The sequence below is a fragment of the Eulemur rufifrons genome, chromosome 5 (genome assembly GCF_041146395.1).
Source record: "Eulemur rufifrons isolate Redbay chromosome 5, OSU_ERuf_1, whole genome shotgun sequence".
Taxonomy (NCBI): domain Eukaryota; kingdom Metazoa; phylum Chordata; class Mammalia; order Primates; family Lemuridae; genus Eulemur; species Eulemur rufifrons.
In genome coordinates, this window is record NC_090987.1 from 39,897,551 (window position 1) to 39,911,585 (window position 14,035).

The following is a 14,035-nucleotide window of genomic DNA, read 5'->3' on the forward strand; positions in this document are numbered from 1 at the left end:
TTTACACTTTCAGAGTTTGCTAGGTCACCTGTCTTGCTAACTTATAGCCAATCCTTGATTTTTTTTGATCTCCAAAATAGCATTAACCAGTTTTGACCTCCAAAATAGCCCCATTAGTCATGGAAGCTAATCACTGTTTTTGATACCTTTCACATCTATCTTCAAAAGAAGATCTACTGCAATTGAAAATATTTAAAGTAATGTGAATAAAATTTTTGAAGACAATTCCAGGAGAGGAATTAGAAAGATGAAAATAACATGTTAAAGAAAGTACCTGTAGTCTTCCAAGGTGTGTTAAGGAAGAAATACTAATATCCACTACCATGTATATAATATTGTATATATTTTTTTTTAAATTCTAGTGGACGAGCTCCCTTACCCTAATGAGAACACACACACACACACATACACACACACACACATACTAAAAACTCATCTTGAAAATATTCTAAAATTAGATAGTGGTGATGGTTGCATAATTTTGTAAACATACTGAAAATCCATTGAATTTTATACTTTAAATAATGACTTTTACAGTCAATAAATTATATCTCAGTAAAGTTGTTAATTGAAAAAAAAATCTTTTTAAATCATTCTAAACCACAGAGTGCAGAGCAGTGGGAGAAGGGAGTTAATGGTTTGATTCCTGTGATTTCACATATCTGGGGTCTAAAAAAATAGCTTATCATGGGGAAAAATATCTCGTTTTTGAAGAGTGTCCTTAGTTCCAGAATGTCTGCTGTCTGCCATCACTCCATGCCTGGTGCTGGCTTAAGACCTTATAAATGTTTCATTTAATTCTCAAATTAACTCTGTGAGGTAAGCTTTTCTCAAAGTTTACAGATGTGAAAATGAAACAAAGAAGTTGGATATCCAAGGCCACGCAGCCAATAAGGGTAAGAGTGAGGTTTGAACATGGGGTTCATTGCCACAGTGGTTAAGTCCTCGTTGTTAAAGTAAAACCTAGTACCTTCTAGAGACCTGACTGAGGGTGTACACACACACACACACAAAGCCTTATGAATTTCATGGCATTAATTCTTCCTGAAAGTAGTCATATTCCTTATTTAGAAGGCATTTGGAAGACATGAAAATATATGATCTCGTGTATTATCTAATTCAACAAAACTAGAGTGCAGCCCAGGCATCTGCATTTTGCCAAGAACTTCAGGTGATTCTAATGTCAGCAAACTTCAGACCATTCTGTGAGAGTTGTCTAGATGGTAACTCCCAGAAAGCAGAGTGTCTATTTATCTTTGTGTACATTGGCCTGACTTCTTACCCTTAGGATGTTTGAGAATGAATAAACGAGTGAAAACACAACTGAATGCATAATTTTCATGGTAAATCATGCTTCTAACTTTGTATATGAACAGTTGTATTATTAAACTTAGGATAAAGGTTCATATTGTGACCTTAACAACAAAAGCATGGGATATCTTAAGAAATGCTATGCATTCCATCAGTAAATAATTTATATATCTGGAGTTTAAAGAAATACCACACAGGGGTAACCAGGTCAGAAGAAGACAGGCCCACATTAAGGAGGAAAGGAGGATGTGGACACTTAGAAATCACTTAATTCCTAACTCTTGACATTTATTTTTAAATGTGGTTATAAAAGAAGAAGACTCAGAACATTTGGCTGTGTCATGGCTAAAAATACACATTTCTTCACTTCGCCTCACTCTCTTCACCCTGCCATCTCCTCTGAGACAAAAACAGTAAAAACAAGGGTATACTGTGAGACACTAAAGAGAAAATGCGAATGCTGTTTATATCCACAGATAGGGAGCTGGATGCTCAGATACCACAGGGACAAGTTTCTCCATTCCCAAAACCAGGCCAATGCACAACAGCTCCCTAGGCTCAGAGCAATCTTATTTCCTTCACCATTCCAAAAAGGAAACCAACTCTAGTGGACTGGCTCCTCACCTCTGATGAAAGAGTGTTGTTTGTCTCCCTGGGGAAGTGTCATGCTTGCCTGGGGAACTCAAATGGACTTGTGTAAATAAAAATGCTTTCATTCCTCTAGTCATGAGGTAGCAATTCTATCACTTTTCTTTGTTCAACTAAGTAATTCAAGCCATTTAAAAAATTATTTGTCTTTAAAGAGTTTTTTTTTTTTCGTACAAGGGCCTTACAATAATCATAGGTACACTAGTGGTTCAAAGAATGATGTATTATAGCCATTACATGCTAGGTGCTGTGGAAGACAAAGTTGAATAAGATACAATCCCCGAGATGAATATCCAGAATATACAAGGAACTCAAATGATTCAACAGCAAAAACACAAATAATCAGATTTAAAAGTGGGCAAAGGATCTGGATAGACATTTCTCAAAAGAAGACATACAAATGGCCAAAAAATATATGAAAAAATGCTCAATATCACTAATCACCAGGGAAATGCAAATAAAAACCACAATGAGATATCATCTCCCCCCAGTTAGTATAGCTATTACCAAAAAGACAAAAAAATAACAGATGCTCATGAAAATGGGGAGAAAAGGGAACTCTTACACACATTGGGGGGAATGTAAACTGGCTACTATGGAGACTTCTCAAAAAACTAAAAAAAGATCTTCCATACAATCCAGTAATCCTATTAATGGGTATTATCCAAAGGAAAGGAAATCAGTGTATCAAAGGGATACCTGCACTCCCATGTATATTGCAGCACTATTCACAATAGCCATGACACGGTGTCAACCTAAGTGTCCATCAACAGATGAATGGTCATGAACATGTGGTATATATACACAATAAAATACTACTCAGCTATAAAAAAGAATGAAATCCTGTCATTTGCAGCAACATGAATGAGCCTAGAGGATATTATGTTAAATAAAATAAATCAGGCATAGAATGATCAATACTACATGTTCTTACTGATATGTAGGAGGTAAAAAAAATTCGAGCTCATGGAAGTAGAGAGTAGAATTATGGGTATTAGAGGCTGGGAAGGGTTGGGGGAGGGGAGGATGGGGAAAGGTTGGTTAATGGATACAAAATTACAGCTAAATAGGAGGAATGAGTTGTAGTGTTCTGCAGCACTGTAGAGTGAATATGGTTAACTATAATTTATTGTATTTTCCAAAAGCTAAAAGAGGAGGATTTTAAATGTTCACAATACAAACAGATGATAAATGTTTGATCATTACACAGTACACATACATACCGAAATATCATTTTGTATCTGTAAATGCATACAATTATTACATAACCTGTCAACTAAAAAGGAAAGAAGAAAGATACAACTCCTGAATCTGGGAATCTTCTAGTCTAGTGTGTAAGACAGACACACTAACAGATGATTTAATATAAAATGGTCATAAGATAGAGGTATATGTTGTGTGCTTTGGGAGCACAGAAGAGGGACATTAGTCTAACAGGGTGTTCACAGAAGGCTTTCCATGAGGCATTTGATGATTAATCTGAGTCTGGAAGAGATAAGTTGGAAATGTACCCCAGGCATGGGGACTTTCTATGCCTTGCTCTGGAACCTCTAGGCAGGGAGAAGCCAATAAGAAATTTAGGCAGGTGAGGCTGGGCATGTTGGCTTACACCTGTAATATCTGTACTTTGGAAGGCTGAGATGAAGGGAAGAGGAGAGGAGGGGAGGGGAAAGGAGGGAAGGGAAGGGAAGGAAATGACATGGTCAGATTTGGTGGGTAGATGGAAGGCTCACCTAGTTTAACATGAAAGGCTAATTTAATGTGAAGATAACTAAAGATTTGTAGGAGGCAATTGCAGAAGATCAGAGCACTTGTTACTCCTTCCATATGTGAAATTGTTAGTTCTCTTTTTATTGCAAGTAGCCAAATCCAACTCCAACAGCATTAAATGGAAAAGATACACCTTGAGGGTGGCTCTCAGGTATCGGCAGGGCTAGGTTACATGGGTTCACTCAGTAACACCAGAATTCTGCTTCTCTCTACAAGTTGGGCTTTCTCTCTTCTGCAGTGGGAGTGCAGATAGCGGGAGAATTCTTCATCTTGTAGAATTGTCCTGCACATTCCTGCCTCCCAGTGCCAAAAGCACTTCCCAAGATTGTAACAACCCAGAAATCCCCATACATTAAAAAAAAAGAACAGCTTCTTTAGAGTAGTACTCGCTCCCATTTCAACCATCACTGGGTATTCAAAAGCTCTACTTACTAGACCAGAGTTTTCTCTACCACCACCTGAGTGGCTGCTGGCCAGTTCAATCTGCATTGACTCTGTGAGCCAGTAACCACCACTAGCCATCTTGTCAAGTTGTAGTCTTTCAGTCTAGAACCCACCCCCCAACCTCTTTTAGTTTTTAATTGTCTTTTAGCCTTGGTCTATATGCTTGCCCCTTGGTAGAGGAAGAGAGACATTCTCTCTCCAGCCTTTATATATACCCTTTGTCAAGGATGATTCTGATTGGTGCTGCTTGTGTCACACAGCAATTTCTGATCCAATCACTAGGGGGATAGGATACTCTGATTGGCTGGCCTAGGTCATGTGGGGAGGCAGCAAGGCAGCCCCACTGCCCCACCAGACCCACACAGAATTGGGGAGAAGTTGCATCCCAGGAAAGACATAAGTGCAAACAACTTATGTCTACCTCAGAGATTAAATAAGCAATAACAAAATATAATTACAACATACCTTACCCTCCAATGGTGCATACTATGGTAAAAATAAATAAATAAATAAATTTGAATTCTAAAATCTCCTTTTACCTCTTCCAAAAATTTTTGGGGATTTGGAAAATGACCTAGTTGAGTGGGACCCAAGAGTAAATGAAACACAACTTTGATAAATGTTTCTTTAGGACACTGGTGATAGGACATGTTGGTGATGCTGGGGGCAGAGCCGTGAAGAACTGAGAGGCTACTGGAAAACTGTGGGGGAACAGAGGCTGGGGAAAAGGTAGGAAAATCAAAGGAAAGTCAACGGGCAGGGACATTTGGCCTGATGGAAGAGTATCAGTAAAGCGAGGACACAGGGAGAAGAGAGAGGACAGAAGGAGATTGGGAGAGATGGTGAAACTCCATAACAGACAAACTGGAAGGGTTGGTTTATTCCAGCAAAGACAAGAGGCTGAATATCTAGAACCTAGGAGGAGGTTAATTGATTGAATCCTAAAGTTTTTTCTCAAGGACCTTGGCCAATGGCACAGATTCAGTGGGGTGAGGTCAGCAGTTTGTATCTGAACCCAAGCAAGGTTGACCTGGGGCTGAGGCAGGCAAGAACCCTGCTTTTCCAGAGATAGGACGTCTAGTAGAAACACTAATCAAAGCAGACTAGAGAGGACCTGCGACAGAGACAATACTGCCAGTCGAGGCTGGTAGAGGAACCCCTTGACCATCCAGAAGACTCTGAGCCTATTTTCAGGTGTTGAACTTCAGCCAGGATAACTGAGCAAAAGCAAAGTGGCTGTGTAAAGTTTACCTCCAAATTTTCTCACTTTCTAAATAGGTTCTAGAATTGCAGAATCTCAAAATCGGACACAGAAGTCATTGCATCAGAGATATCAGCTCTTGATCCAGCTCTGGGTAGTTCTGTTGACCTCGATCAAGTTGCTTAACATCTCTAGCTTTGATTTCATCATTAGTAAACACAAATAATGTTAATGTCTTTGTTTACTTCCCTGGGTTCCTGGGATAATCAGGTGACAAGATCTGCTACCTAATGTGTGGGGGGCCCAGTGCAAAATGAAAATGAAAATGTGGGGCCCTTTACTAAAAAATTATGAATAATTTTGGCATGGTAACAGCAGAGCACTAAGCCTTCCTCCGGGGCTCCTCCAAGTGCTGGGTGCCCTGAGATCAGAGCCCTGTGTAACTGCACAGGTCTCCTGCCCACGAAGACAGCCCCACCACGTGACATAATATACATCAAGGTGCTTTACAGTGTGCAAAAAGCTCAATAAACTGGCCAGGATTTTCTTTTCTTTTCTTTCTTTCTTTTTTTTTTTTTCCTTGGCTCTCCAGAATTGTATAAGTTTGCTGGGACTGCCATGAAAAAGTACCACAAACTGGGGGGCTCCAACAACACAAATTATTGGTCTCACAGTTCTGGAGGCCCAAAGTCCAAGACCAAGGTGTCAGCAGAATGGTTCCTTCCAAGGGCTGTGAGGCAACGGTCTGTTCCAGGCCTCTCTCCTTCTCATGTAGATGTCTGTCTTCTCCTGATGCCTCTTCACATTGTCTTCTCTCTGTGTGTGTCTCTGTGTCTAAATTTCCCCTTCTTATAAGGACACAAGCCAGATTGGATTAGAGCCTATCCTAATGACCTTACTTTAATCTGATTACCTCTGTAAGATTACCTCTCCTTATGAGGGCACACTCTGAGGTCCTGGAGGTTAGGACTTCAACACGTAAATTTGGGGGGAGGCACAGTTAAACCCATAACAAGCATCAAAGCCCCTGCACTACTTTGGAGGCATGCCCGATGGGGGGTGTCTCACAAGGAGGCAGTGATATTGGGCCTTAGTAGAGGACAGGTCCTACCCGTGACAGTGATGTTCAGGCCACTGTTCCTGCTGCCCAGTCAGCGGGTCTCACTGCTTATGCTATAAGCCCATTCTTCAGTTTCCAAAAGCTCTTAAATATATCCCCAACAAATTCCTTTTTGGCTTAAGAAAGCTAAAGTATGTTCCTGTGGCTTGCAAACAAGAACTATGACTGATACTCAAATATTATTACACATCAGAATTGGCAAGTGTGCTGTATTGGACCTGAGTTTTGTGCCTTCCAGATTTGCTTGGCCTTGCTGCCTGCTGGGCCCCTGGCTGCCTGCTCAGTGGTGGGGAGCCCCGCCTTCCCACCGTCACCTCCTCTCTGCCACCACCTGCAGATGCCGTCTCCCCTGGGGGAGGGCAGAGAGCTGGGCTCAGGCATGGCTGCTACAATGCCCACCTTACGCAGGGCCTTTGCAGCCCAGCCTACCACAGGGCACTAGCTCTTCTCACCACCTGCAGACACAGAGGAAGCACCTTGTGGTCTGGCTGGGACAGAGAAGGTGGCTGCCCTGCAGCTGCTGGAGGGCCAAGGGACAAGCCCAAACTGAGGGAGAGCTGAGTCCCCAGAGGACCAGCTTTGACTTGTGAGAGTCAGAGACGCAGCCACCAGCAGGTGAACTCCTCTCCCTTCCTCCTGTGATGACAATTTCAAGATGCGGTGGTTCCACGTGGCCCCCCTACAGAGTCCTGTGTGTCTGAGTGACAGGCGTGGTTTCTGTGACACCCTGGCCAACTGGGTTCACATCACCCCAGTCTCTCCTTGACTTCGCCTCCCTCTTGCTGCTCTCCACCTTCAATTTGCCTCGAGCTCTGATTTCTATGGAAACCCTGAAGCCCAGGAGCCCTGGAGGAAGGCCTAGGATCAGAATTTCGGAAGGAACGGAGGAAACCATTTCATCCTACCCATATGTCCACAGCTCTCAACTTACCTGAGGCTCAAACACACAAACTGGCACATAGCCAGGAGTTATGAACAACAAGGCAGCGTGTGTTATGAAAATATCAATTATGTCAAAGCCACACCGAGAACCGAGGCAAGCGTCCAAGATGATTCAGCACAGAAGCTGGAAAACAAAAGGGCTTTCACCCGGATGAGCCATTTAACAGTGGCTGTGTAAAAGGACACGGGGGCCACACGTGTGTATTTAAGGGTGTGGCTCATTCTGCCCATAATTACGGTTCCTGAGTAGCGGGATGGAAATCATCGTCGGCACTGTACAGTGGCTTACCCTTCCGTGCTCCTTCTAGAAGCTTCACTCTCACGTCCAGACCCAGCCTGGCGTGCACAGTTCAGGCTGCAGCACGACCCCAGAGAAATACTCAGAAATACAACGTTCCCACCGCAATTGCTTCAGTCACACCAATGGTGATCAGTCAGGCTATTCGGGGCTATGTAAACATATTTATAAATTCTTATCATTTCTTTTTTTTTAATGAGGTTTAAGTAGGCCTTCTAAAAAAGTAATAGAAATGGGAGTTTGGGACAACCAAGGACAGAAATAAAGAGGATTCCAAGAGAGCTGCCATCTGCCAGCTCTATGATCTTTGGGCAAATGATCAGGCCTCTCTGAACCTCAGTTTCCTCATCTACAAAGTGGAGAGTATGATAGCCTCTCTCTAAGTTGTTATAAGAATTAAAGGACTGCTGAGCACGGTGGCTCACACCTGTAATCCTGGCACTCTGGGTGGCTGAGGTGGGAGGATTGCTTCAGGCCAGGAGTTCGAGACCAGCCTGAACAAGAGTAAGACCCTATCTCTACAAAAAATAGAAAAATTAGCTGGGTGTGGTGGTGTGTGCCTGTGGTCCCAGGTACTCGGGAGGCTGAGGCAGGAGGATGGCTTGAGCCGAGGAGTTGTAGGTTGCAGTGAGCTATGATGACACCTCTGTACTCGAGTGGGGGCAACAGAGCAAGACTCTGTCTCAAAAAAAAAAAAAAAAAAAAAAAATTTCAGGGACTAGTATGTGGGAAAAGCCCAGTACTAATTAGTGCTCCATAAATGTTAGTTATTATTTCCATATTGATCACTACAAATCAGTCTTTCTCAACACAGAGGCATGCTGCTTCATGTAAGCATTGCTTCCGGAAGCCCAGCTTGGCAGTTTACAAAAGCCCATGACATGCTATCCTACCCCCTCTCTGCTGCCCACATCTCTGAAGTAGAACGAAAGTTTCTATGCCCCAAACTGGCTCAAGGCAAATCCTCTTTCAACCAATTTCTTAATAGGAGGGCATCCACCTATGTCCTGAAGTGTTGAGTTGGGTCCCCAGTCTTCCTCGAGCAATGCAGGTCTCAAATTTTTGAGAGCATGGAAATTACCTGGTCTATGTATGCAGATTTCCAGGCCCCATGATCAAAAGTTCTGATTTACTAGGCCTGGGGGTTGGGACCTGGGAATCACACCATTTTTTACACATGTGCACAGGTGCACACACACATACACGTGCCCTGGTTCTGAAGCAGAAGGCATTTGAACCACATTTCCAGAATTATTGTCTGCAGGTCTCAGACACTCTGCCAGCCCCGTGGTGGGTGTATGCTAACAACCCGAGGTCATGCCCCCAGTTCTCTCTCTATCCCTTGGACTGCAGGCGTATTTAGTTAGCCAGTGTCCATCCAGGCCTAATTTTAATATTAGCACAGGTGCAAAGGCTTAAGTTTAGAGTATATCTACATAGAGATGTTATCATAAAGCAGTGCTCCCCAAACTTGGCTGCATATTAGAAAACACTCAAGGACTTTTTTTTTTTTTTTTGGAGAAAGGGTCTCTATTTGTTGCCAGGGTTACAGTGCAGTGACATTGTCATAGCTCACTGCAACTTCAATCTCCTGGGCTCAAGCGATCCTCCTGCCTCAGTCTCCCCAGTAGCTGAGACTATAGGCGCACACCACCACACCCGCCTAATTTTTCTTATTTTTTGATAGGGTCTCTCTATTGCCCAGACTGTTCTTGAACTGCTGGCCTCAAATGATCCCCCGACCTCGGACTCCCAAAGTGCTAGAATTTCAGGTGTGAGCTGCCGCACCTTCAAGGAACTTTTTGATGTACCACCACCCTCTCCATCTCTCTGGCTCATGCCCAAAACTAATTAGAAAATGGGCAAAAGTCATTAAGTAGATATTTCACTGGCAAGGATATACAGATGGCAAATAAGCACATAAAAAGATGTTCAACATCACTAGTTATGATGGAAATGTAAACTAAACCACAATGAAATTTCACCACACACCTCCAGAATGGCTAAAATAAAACAAAGTGATAATCTCAAATGTTGGCAAGAATGAGGAGAAATTGGATCTCTCATACATAGTTGGTGGAAATGTAAAATGGTACAGCCACTCTGGCAAACAGTTTGGCAGTTTCTGAAAAAACTAAACATATACTTAACATATGATACAGCAATTGCACTCCCGGCATTGATGCCAGAAAAATGAAAACTTATGTTTTCACACAAGAACTTTTACACAAATGTTCCTGGCAGCTTTATTTGTAATAGCCCCAAGCTGTGGGATATCTATACCGGCAACAAAAAGGAATGAACTATTGATATACACAAATTAGATGCATCTCCAGTACATTTTACTGGGTGAAAAAGCAAGTCTCAAAAGGGTACATACTGTATGACTCCATTTATATAACATTCTTGATATGACAAAATTGTAGAGATGGAGAACAGATTAATGTTTTTCAGGGGTTACGGATGTTGGGGACAAGCTGGGTAGGTGATACCATAAAGGGAGATCTTCGTGGTGATGGAGTAGTTCTGTGTCTTAATTGCACTGGCAGTTATATGAATCCACACATGTGATACAATGGCAGAGAGTTATACACACACATTGTAGTAATGTCAATTTCCTGGTTTTAATATTGTACTATGGTTATGTGAGATGTAACCATTAGGGAAAACTTTGCAACCTCCTGTGAATGTATAATGATTTAGGTTATTATGTATGAAATGTCCAATTTTCTTAAGTACTTAAGTTTGACAGTTGATATCTCTGACATTTCACTTTGACACTTCTTGTTTTAGTTTTATTGTGAAGATATATCCTTAATCTTTCAAACGCACATTTTGGCTTGGGATTATCTCTCAAAAAAATTTTTGGAGCAATTTTTGTGAAACCATGGATAAGTAAAAAATTCAGGTTATTTTTGAATATGAGTTCCATCATGGCACAAATGCTGCACAGACAGCTGAAAATATCAATGAAGTGTTTGGGAAGGATGTTGCTAATGCATGTACAGTGTGCCGATGGTTTGAGAAGTTATATTCTGATGATTTTAATCTTGAAAATGAGCCACGTGGGTGACCTGAGACCAAGGGGGATAATGATGAGCTGAAAGCTGTAGTGGAAGCGAATCCATCTCAACCTATGTGTGAATTAGCAGCAAGGTTTGACGTTACTATGCCAACAATATTGGACCATTTGAAACAAATGGGCAAGGTAAAGAAGCTGGATAGATGGGTTCCGCATGAATTAAATGAGCATCAGAAGAGAAATCACCTCGAAGCTTGTCTTTCTTTGCTGCCATGACATAAAGGTGAACCATTTCTACACTGTATTGTTATTTCATTGTGATGAAAAATGGATTCTTCTTGACAATTGCAAGCATTTGGCACAATGGTTGGATAAAGATGAAGTGCCGAAACACAGTCCAAAACCAAATATTCATCAAAAAAAGCTAATGGTGTCTGTTTGGTGGTCCAGTGCTGGTATTATCCACTTGAAACTTGGTCAGTTGATTACAGCGGATGTCTACTGCAACCAGTTGGATGAAATGATGAGGATGCTTGTGATTAAGCAGCTGAGATTGGTCAACAGAGACAGGCTAATCGTCTTGCAAGACAATGCTCGACCACAGGTAGCACAAACACTGCTCAAACTACAGAGGCCGGACTTGGAAACTCTCTGTCATCCACCATATTCACCAGACCTTGCACCAACTGACTACCACTTCTTCCGGCTTTGGACCACTTCTTGCAATGAAAAATATTTAATTCTCAGCAAGCTGTGGAAAACACCTTTCCAGATTTCATTGCCACTCACTCCCTAGGCTTCCTCACTGATGGCATAAACAAGCTACTATTAAGATGGCAAAACTGTGGTGATAGATTAAGCTCATACTTTGATTAATTGTACTGCTTCTTGTTTGGAATACAGCAAACTACACATTTGATCTGAAATCAGACATTTCATATTTAATGGTCTAATATTTGAAAAGGAAAAGAAAGATCCTGATGTCCCGGCCACTCCCAGACCAATGAAAATCCGAATCCCTGGGGGTGGAGTCCAGGCATCAGCTCCCAGGTGATATAGCCACAGTTGAGGTCTTTTGTCACAAGGCAGTTTATATAATAGCTTCTGCTGCCACTAATTTTTCATCTGCTGAGCACCAAACTCTGTAGAAGCAGCTGTCCAATGTACAACACAGCAGGGCTCTGAGTGCCAACATTAGTTGCATAGTGATAAGTCTTTTTTAAAGCCTTCAAACTGGGCTGACGGATGACATTTCCTAAGGAATGTAAGTATCATTCAGTGGGTGAGCCCAAGTCCCAGCAGTGGATCGGGGGACTGTAGGGAAAGAACATGGGGCTAAACTAGGGTAATAAAGGCTGTGGGTTTAATTTCCCTTTGTTTCCCCAGATTTCTGGACAAAAACAAAAAGCTGTCTGGGTCTTCTCTTTGAAGTTCATGGCAGATTCCCTAAGTGTTTGCAAAACATCTGCCAACCACACCGATGGACTCTCATACAAAGATTTTAGAGACACAGACTGATTTCCTTTGCTTACTAAATTGCTTTTATCACCATAGTTATCTTCTCTATCATCTTATTTTAAACGAATGAAAACTATGGCACAAAAATAAAGTGATAGTTTTTGAGAGAAACATATTTCCTTGTTTTTCTTTCTGTATCTTCAGCCAAAATATCTACGGACTGGTCATTAAAATAATAGAACACCTTGTGCACTGAGAGATTGTTTTCTCGTTTTTAGCCTTCATTTATTTCTTGCTGTTTTATTGTCAGAGCTTCACATCTTTTCAGAAATTCCTATGCCTGATAGTTTTAAATGCTTTGCAAAATGAATTCCTTCAGCTGAATCTCAGATATCAAAGCTTTGTTAATTGTAACAGTTCATTTAAAATCAATATGAAACTTTCTGGCTGATTGCTGGTGACACCAGGTGAACTACCAAAACATCTAATGTCAAACTATGTTCCATTTCCATTGTATTTCCCAAGATAATTAAACTGACACATCATTTTTTATAGATTTTTGTTTTATAATATGTAGTACATTTAAATAATTATGCAGAATAGCATTGCTAATTGTGACATTATTTAAATATTTATGAAAAGTGAACTTTGACCTACCATTTCACTCATAGCTGCCCAGGAAGAGTGGAAGATGAGATTCTAAACCTCACAGCTGGTGGTTTTGCTCTTTATACAAGATTTAATGAAATTCCAGAGTGACTTTTTTTGGGTCATTTTTATATAATCTCAACCAAGAAAGAGTGCAAGATCTCTAAGTGACGGTCTACTAAATTATCTGATGTCAAAAGGGGGCCACACACTTCACATAAATTAGTCATTACTAATGCCATGGGCATTTAGTGAGCATCTGTGTGCAGATATTATATTTTAGTAGCTATTTTGTGTTAATAGGACATTAATGCATGTCTCTGCACCCAGCCCTCTATGGGATACCACGGAAATGCTTTAACATCTGGTATTTGTTCAGATATCAGCAGAGATTTTAAAGAATAGCACTGAGAAAGTCTTGTCACATTTTATGGAAATCCATTCTGGAAGCATTTCTTTACATTATACCTCTTGCCCATTTCATATTGAAAGGCCTTTTTATCACATCCTCAGTTTGCGTTAGTATTTTAACATCAAAGATGAACCTTAACCAGCACAACGACAACATGACAAAAACATAAAATGGTACAACAGTGATTCTTCTTGCATATCACTCATCCGTCTCATTGAGCCACTTATCTCAAAAGGAGCTTGGGATTTCTCAGGAGCGTGACAGGAGAATTCACAGGGCTCAGCCTTTCTGAGCTAGTGGCAGGACTGTTCCCCCCAAACACGCAGTGTTATGTGGCTCCAGGGGGCCCAGGGGTTCCAGAGGAACAAGAAAGGAACCTGGAAATGAACTCAGAATTCTGCCTCTGTTGTAGCAAAACTCTCCTTTCTCTTCCCCAGCTCTGTGCAGAACCTCCCTTAAATCACTGTGGTTGACCTATCCGTGTAAGCGTGACTCAAAAGACTGACGCAGCTCAGCAGGCTTTCCCGTGCCGCACACCCAGGAGCACGGCCCTCCAGCCTGAAGCAGCTGGCGACGGGCTCTGGCTCCGTGCACGGTGCACGTCAGTCAGGCCTGCCTGCCAATTCCTCAGTCGTTCTGCTCAGGGAGAGGCAGGCCATGCTTGCTAGGCAGGTTGCTGTACTCAGAGCACAGAAATGTCAAGGGCGCATAATTACTGCTAATTTCAAGACACAAAAAAAGCTGCTACAATGAGGAGGCAG